Source organism: Arachis stenosperma, chromosome 10 (genome assembly GCF_014773155.1).
Source record: "Arachis stenosperma cultivar V10309 chromosome 10, arast.V10309.gnm1.PFL2, whole genome shotgun sequence".
Lineage (NCBI taxonomy): Eukaryota > Viridiplantae > Streptophyta > Magnoliopsida > Fabales > Fabaceae > Arachis > Arachis stenosperma.
Window position 1 is genome coordinate 101,336,913 of NC_080386.1, and position 8,326 is coordinate 101,345,238.

At 38.7% G+C, this 8,326-nt stretch overlaps 1 non-coding gene across 1 annotated transcript; it reads right to left on the reverse strand.

Annotated features, from left to right (window-relative positions):
• Positions 1-7,541: 7,541 nt before the first annotated feature.
• On the reverse strand, positions 7,542-7,649 carry LOC130958576 (small nucleolar RNA R71). Its single transcript, XR_009077690.1, has one exon. It is a non-coding gene; the product is annotated as a small nucleolar RNA R71 (small nucleolar RNA).
• Positions 7,650-8,326: the final 677 nt, after the last annotated feature.

The window sequence follows — 8,326 nt, forward strand, 5'->3', positions numbered from 1 at the left end:
CCACTTCTCAAAATCAAGGTTGTTGAGTCCTAACTCTGTGAAAACCTCTATCATTAGGAGCCTATTTCTTTCGTTTTTTTAGTCTCATCCTATACTTATTTTTGAGTCTTGTTCTTAATTCATAATTAATAAAACTTAAAGTTTATGCCTTAAAGCTATGAATGTCCTATGAATCCATCACCTCTCTTAAATGAAAAATGCTTTAATCACAAAAGAACAAGAAGTACAGGATTTCGAAATTTATCCTTGAAACTAGTTGAATTAGTTTGATGTGGTGACAATACTTTTTGTTTTCTGAATGAATGCTTGAACAGTGCATATGTCTTTTGAATTTGTTGTTTTGAGAATGTTAAAATTGTTGGCTCTTGAAAGAATGAGGAGAAAGAGAACTGTTATTGAGGATCTGAAAAATCATCAAATTGATTCTTGAAGCAAGAAAAAGCAGTGAAAAAAAAATTTCGAAAAAAAGAGAAGAGAAAAAGAAAAAGAAAGAAATAAAGTTGTGAACCAAGGCAAAAAAGAGTGTGCTTAAGAACCCTGGACACCTTAATTGGGGACTCTAGCAAAGCTGAGTCACAATCTAAAAAGGTTCACCCAATTATGTGTCTGTGGCATGTATGTATCCGGTGGTAATACTGGAAGACAGAGTGCTTTGGGCCACAGCCAAGACTCATACACTAGCTATGTTCAAGAATCATTATACTTAACTAGGAGAATCAATAACACTATCTGAGTTCTGAGTTCTCATAGATGCCAATCATTCTGAACTTCAAAGGATAGAGTGAGATGCCAAACTGTTTGGAGGCAAAAAGCTACTAGTCCCGCTCATCTAATTGGAACTATGTTTCTTTGATATTTTGGAGTCTATAGTATATTCTCTTTTTTATCCTATTTTATTTCAGTTGCTTGGGGACAAGCAACAATTTAAGTTTGGTGTTGTGACGAGCGATAATTATACGCTTTTTGGCATTGTTTTTAGTATGTTTTTAGTATCTTTTAGTTAGTTTTTAGTATATTTTTATTAGTTTTTTAGTTAAATTCACTTTTCTGGACTTTACTATGAGTTCGTGTGTTTTTCTGTGATTTCAGGTATTTTCTGACTGAAATTGAAGGTTCTGAGCAAAATCTGATTCGAGACAGAAAGGACTGCAGATGCTGTTGGATTCTGACCTCCCTGCACTCGAAGTGGATTTTCTGGAGCTACAGAAGCCCAATTGGCGCGCTCTCAACGGCGTTGGAAAGTAGACATCCTGGGCTTTCCAGCAATATATGATAGTCCATACTTTGCCCAAGATTTGATGGCCCAAATCGGCGTAGCAATTCGGCCTCAGAAATTCCAGCGTTAAACGCCGGAACTGGCATAAAACTTGGAGTTAAACGCCCAAACTGGCATGGAAGCTGGCGTTTAACTCTAGAAAAGGTCTCTACACGAAAATGCTTCATTGCTCAGCCCAAGCACACACTAAGTGGACCCAGAAGTGGATTTTTACGTCATTTACTCATTTCTGTACACCCTAGGTTACTAGTTTACTATTAATAGGATCTTTTGACATTGTATCTGTATCTCATGACATTTTTACACGTTTCTTTGTGTACATTCCACGGCATGAGTCTCTAAACCCCATGGTTGGGGGTGAGGAGCTCTGCTGTGTCTTGATGGATTAATGCAATTACTACTGTTTCTTATTCAATCATGCTTGCTTCGATTCTAAGATATCACTTGTTCTTAACTCGGATGAATGTGATGATCCGTGACACTCATCATCATTCTCAACTATGAACATGTGCCTGACAACCACCCCTGTTCTATTTTAGATTGAGTAGATATCTCTTGGATTCCTTAACCAGAATCTTCGTGGTATAAGCTAGAACTGATGGCGGCATTCAAGAGAATCCGAAGGTCTAAACCTTGTCTGTGGTATTCTGAGTAGGATTCAATGACTGAATGACTGTGACGTGCTTCAAACTCCTGAAGGCGGGGCGTTAGTGACAGACGCAAAAGAATCACTGGATTCTATTCCGGCCTGATTGAGAACCGACAGATGGATAGCCGTGCCGTGACAGGGTGCGTTGAACATTTCCAATGAGAGGATGGGAGGTAGCCACTGACAACGGTGAAACCCTACATACAGCTTGCCATGGAAGGAGCCTTGCGTGTTTGATGAAGAAGACAGTAGGAAAGCAGAGATTCAGAAGATGGAGCATCTCCAAAACCTCAACCTATTCTCCATTACTGCAATACAAGTAACCATTTCATGTTCTTTTGCTTTTTACAATCAATCCTGATAATTTCTGATATCCTGACTAAGATTTACAAGATAACCATAGCTTGCTTCAAGCCGACAATCTCCGTGGGATCGACCCTTGCTCACGCAAGGTATTACTTGGACGACCCAGTGCACTTGCTGGTTAGTTGTGCGGGATTGCAAAAGTGTGGTTGCAATTTCGTGCACCATTCAACTGTGATTCTATGTTCTTGTTAGCAATTTTAGTTTATTGGAGCATCTCTTTAAATTCTGCTAACTGTTTTGTCATCAGGTGTAATTGCTGATTAAGCTCGACAATCTGTTCTTGAGGGTTAGGATCAGTAGCTACTGCCATAGCTTCTTCTTTTGTAGAGGACTCATTGCTTGAGTATAGATGTTGATTTCTAGCAACCGTATCTATGAGCTCTTGAGCCTCTTAAATCGTCTTTCTCATATGTATAGATCCACCAGCTAAGTAGTCTAGAGACATCTGAGCTTTTTCTGTAAGCCCATAGTAGAAGATGCCTAACTGTACCCACTCTGAAAACATTTCAGAGGGGCATTTCCTTAGCATACCTCTGTACCTCTCCCAGGCATTATAAAGGGATTCATGATCCTCTTGTTTAATGCCTTGGATGTCCAGTCTCAGCTGTGTCATCCTTTTTGGAGGGTAAAATTGATTCAGGAATTTGTCTGATAACTGTCTCCATGTTTTTATACTTGCTGTGGGTTGGTTATTCAACCACCTCTTAGCTTGATCTTTTACAGCAAATGGAAACAGTAATAATCTGTAGACATCCTGATCCACCTCTTTATCACGTACTGTGTCAGCAATTTGTAAGAACTGTGCCAGAAACTCAGTAGGTTCTTCCTGTGGAAGACCGGAATACTGGCAATTTTGCTGCACCATGATAATGAGTTGAGGATTTAGCTCAAAGCTGCTTGCTTTAATGGGAGGTATACAGATGCTACTCCCATATGCAGCTGTAATGGGGTTAGCATATGACCCCAGAGTCCTTCTGGACTGCTCAATTCCACTTAAGTCCATGATGGAGAAAGGGAAATGATATGGATTCACAAGTAAAATTTTTTTTTAGGAATGACCGAAAATAATAAAATAAAATAGAAAAGAAAATAAAATAAAATTTTGAAAACTAAAAGAAAATAAAATCAAAGCAAATTGAAAACTAGATTAATTAATTAAAAAGATTTTGGAATTAGCAATTAAAAAGATATGATTGAAAAGATATGATTTTGAAAATTAATGCAAAATTTTGAAGATTTAAAGGAAAATACAAAGAAGACACCAAACTTAGAAATTTTTAGAAAATCACACACAATTTTTGAAAACCTAAAGGAAAACCCAAAGAAGACACCAAACTTAGAATTTTTAAAGATCAAGAAAGGACTAAGAACATGCAAATTCGAAAAAAAATTAAAAGAAAACAAAAGCATGCAATTGACACCAAACTTAAAATATGAAACTAAACTCAAATAAAAGACTCTAAACCAACAAAAATAAAACAGTCCTAATCTAAGCAACAAGATAAACCGTCAGTTGTCCAAACTCGAACAATCCCCGGCAACGGCGCCAAAAACTTGGTGCACGAAATTGCAATCACACTTTTGCAATCCCGCACAACTAACCAGCAAGTGCACTGGGTCGTCCAAGTAATACCTTACGTGAGTAAGGGTCGATCCCACGGAGATTGTCGGCTTGAAGCAAGCTATGGTTATTGATGAGCGGATAATTTGTACGCTTTTTGGCATTGTTTTTAGTATGTTTTTAGTATATTTGGTTTAGTTCTTAGTATATTTTTATTAGTTTTTAGTTAAAATTCACTTTTCTGGACTTTACTATGAGTTTGTGTGTTTTTCTGTGATTTCAGGTATTTTCTGGCTGAAATTGAGGGACCTGAGCAAAAATCTGATTCAGAGACTGAAAAGGACTGCAGATGCTGTTGGATTCTGACCTCCCTGAACTCGAAGTAGATTTTCTGGAGCTACAGAAGCCCAATTGGCGCGTTCTCAACGGCTTTGGAAAGTAGACATCCTGGGCTTTCCAGCAATATATGATAGTCCATACTTTGCCCAAGATTTGATGGCCCAAACCGGTGTTCAAAGTCACCTTCAGAAATTCCAGCGTTAAACGCCGGAACTGGCACCAAAGTGGGAGTTAAACGCCCAAACTGGCACAAAAGCTGGCGTTTAACTCCAAGAAGAGTCTCTACACGAAAATTCTTCATTGCTCAGCCCAAGCACACACCAAGTGGGCCCGGAAGTGGATTTTTATGTCATTTACTCATCTTTGTAAACCTTAGGCTACTAATCTTCTATAAGTAGGACCTTTTTACTATTGTATTTTGATCTTCGGACATCTAGTTCTTAGATCATTGGGAGGCTGGCCTCACGGCCATGCCTAGACATTGTTCTTATGTATTTTCAACGGTGGAGTTTCTACACACCATAGATTAAGGTGTGGAGCTCTGCTGTACCTCGAAGTATTAATGCAATTACTATTGTTCTTCTATTCAATTCCGCTTGTTCTTGTTCTAAGATATCACTTGTTCTTCAACTTGATGAATGTGATGATCCGTGACACTCATCATCATTCTCACCTATGAACGTGTGCCTGACAACCACCTCCGTTCTACCTTTGATTGGGTGAATATCTCTTGGATTCCTGATACACGATGCATGGTTGATCGCCTGACAACCGAGTGCTCGCCTGACAACCGAGCCAGCCAGTCCGTGAGATCAGAGTCTTCGTGGTATAGGCTAGAACTGATGGCGGCATTCAAGAGAATCCGGAAGGTCTAACCTTGTCTGTGGTATTCTGAGTAGGATTCAATGATTGAATGACTATGACATGCTTCAAACTCCTGAGGGCGGGGCGTTAGTGACAGACGCAAAAGAATCACTGGATTCTATTCTGGCCCGATCGAGAACCGACAGATGGATAGCCGTGCCGTGACAGGGTGCGTTGAACATTTCCACTGAGAGGATGGGAGGTAGCCACTGACAACGGTGAAACCCTTGCATAAGCTTGCCATGGAAAGGAGTAAGAAGGATTGGATGAAGACAGTAGGAAAGCAGAGAGACGGAAGGGACACAGCATCTTCATGTGCTTATCTGAAATTCCCACCAATGAATTACATAAGTATCTCTATCTTTATCTTTATGTTTTATTCGTATATCACCATAATCATTTGAGTCTGCCTGACTAAGATTTACAAGGTGACCATAGCTTGCTTCATACCAACAATCTCCGTGGGATCGACCCTTACTCGCGTAAGGTTTATTACTTGGACGACCCAGTGCACTTGCTGGTTAGTTGTGCGGAGTTGTGATGAAGAGTTGAGATTGCAATGAGCGTACCATGTTGATGGCGCCATTGATGATCACAATTTCGTGCACCAAGTTTTTGGCGCCGTTGCCGGGGATTGTTCGAGTATGGACAACTGACGGTTCATCTTGTTGCTTAGATTAGGTATTTTTCAGAATTCTTAAGAGTGAATTCTAGTGTTTCAAGGTGATGTTCTTACCATCACCAAAGCTGATTGATTCTCATCAATTTAGCTCTTGAATGCAATGTCCTGCTGAAGCTTGGCTAGCCATGTCTAATTCCTTTAGACTAAAGCTTTAGACTAACATTGCATGATTCCTGGAATTCTCATTAAGAATTTTGATACCTTTATTTTCTTTTCCACTTAATTTTCGAAAAATCCAAAAAAATTTCAAAATCATAAAAACCAAAAATATTTTATGTTTCTTGTTTGAGTCTAGTGTCTAATTTTAAGTTTGGTGTCTTGCATGCATTGTTTATTTGATCTTGGTTCTATTTTCAAGTCAATAGTACAGGGAACTGAAGATTCAGAACATGCAGCAGAGGAATTACACAGAAAAAGCTGGGCGTTCAAAACGCCCAGTGAAGAAGGACAGACTGGCGTTTAAACGCCAGCCAGGGTGCCTGATTGGGCGTTTAACGCCCAAAAAGGTAGTGCATTGGGCGTTAAACGCCAGAATGTGCACCATTCTGGGCGTTTAACGCCAGGATGGCACAAGGGGGAGGATTTTGTTTTCAAATCAATTTTTTTTCAAGTTTTCAAAGTTTTTCAAAATCAAATATTTTTCAAATCATATCTTTTTCAATCAAATGTTTTCAAAATCAATTTCTTTCCTTTTTCAAAGATACTTGCTATCAATTAATGATTTGATTCAACATTTCAAGTATGCTGCCTTTTCTGTTGAGAAAGGTTTAATGTTTGAATCATATCTTTTCTTGTTAGCCAAGTCATTAATTTTTTTTAATCAAATCTTTTTAAAACTGTTTTCAAATCATATCATTTCAATCATGTCTTTTTAAACCATAACTTTTCAATCATATCTTTTTAATCACATCTTTTTCAAAATAATCTTCAATCATATCTTTTTAAATTCTAATTTCAAAATCTTTTTCAAAAATTACTTGATTTCTTTACCACTCTTGGTTTTCGAAAATCAATTAAAGTTTTTCAAAATTTTTTAAAAAAAAAATCTTTTTAACTTAATTTTCGAAAAAGCTCTTCCCCTCTTCTCACATCCTTCTATTTATGGAGTATCACTCCTCCTCAATGCACAATTCGAACTCTATCTCACTAAGTTCGAATTCTTCTACTTCTTTCTTCTATTTTTCCTTTCCTCTGACACCTCAAGGAAACTCTATATTGTGACATAGAGGATTCCACATTTTCTTGTTCTCTTCTCTTTCATATGAGCAGGAACAAAGACAAAAGCATTCTTGTTGAAGCTGACCCTGAACCTGAAAGGACCTTGAAGCGAAAGCTAAGAGAAGCTAAGGCACAACTCTCTGCAGAGGCCCTAACAGAAATCTTCAAAGAAGAAGAACCCATGGCAGCCGAAAACAACAACAATGCAAACAATGCAAGGAAGGTGCTGGGTGACTTTACTACACCTACTCCCGACTTCTATGGGAGAAGCATCTCTATCCCTGCCATTGGAGCAAACAACTTTGAGCTTAAGCCTCAATTAGTTTCTCTAATGCAACAGAATTGCAAGTTTCATGGACTTCCATTGGAAGATCCTCATCAGTTTTTGGCTGAGTTCTTGCAAATCTGTGACACTGTCAAGACTAATGGGGTTGACCTTGAGGTCTACAGACTTATGCTATTCCCTTTTGCTGTAAGAGACAGAGCTAGGACATGGTTGGACTCACAACCTAAAGAAAGCCTGGACTCATGGGAAAAGCTAGTCAATGCCTTCTTGGCAAAGTTCTTTCCACCTCAAAAATTGAGTAAGCTTAGAGTGGAAGTCCAAACCTTCAGACAGAAGGATGGAGAATCCCTCTATGAAGCTTGAGAAAGATACAAACAATTGATCAGAAAATGTCCTTCTGACATGCTTTCTGAATGGAGCATCATAGGTATTTTCTATGATGGTCTTTCTGAACTATTCAAGATGTCTTTGGATAGCTCTGCTGGAGGATCTCTTCATCTGAAGAAGACGCCTACAGAAGCTCAAGAACTAATTGAAATGGTTGCAAATAACCAATTCATGTATACTTCTGAAAGGAATCCTGTGAACAATGGGACTAATCAGAAGAAAGGAGTTCTTGAGATTGATTCTCTGAATGCCATTCTGGCTCAGAACAAGATATTGACTCAACAAGTCAATTTGATTTCTCAAAGTCTGTCTGGAATGCAAGTTGCACCAAGCAGTACTAAGGATGCCTCATCTGAAGAAGAAGCCTATGATCCTGAGAACCCTTCAATGGAAGAGGTGAATTACCTAGGAGAACCCTATGGAAACACCTATAATTCTTCATAGAGAAATCATCCAAATTTCTCATGGAAGGATCAACAGAGACCTCAACAAGGTTTCAACAACAATAATGGTGGAAGAAACAGGTTTAGCAATGGCAAGCCTTTTCCATCATCTTCTCAGCAACAGACAGAGAATTCTAAGCAGAACCACTCTGACTTAGCAACCATGGTCTCTGATCTAATCAAAACCACTCAAAGTTTCATGACTGAAACAAGGTCCTCCATTAGAAATTTGGAAGCACAAGTGGGACAGCTGAG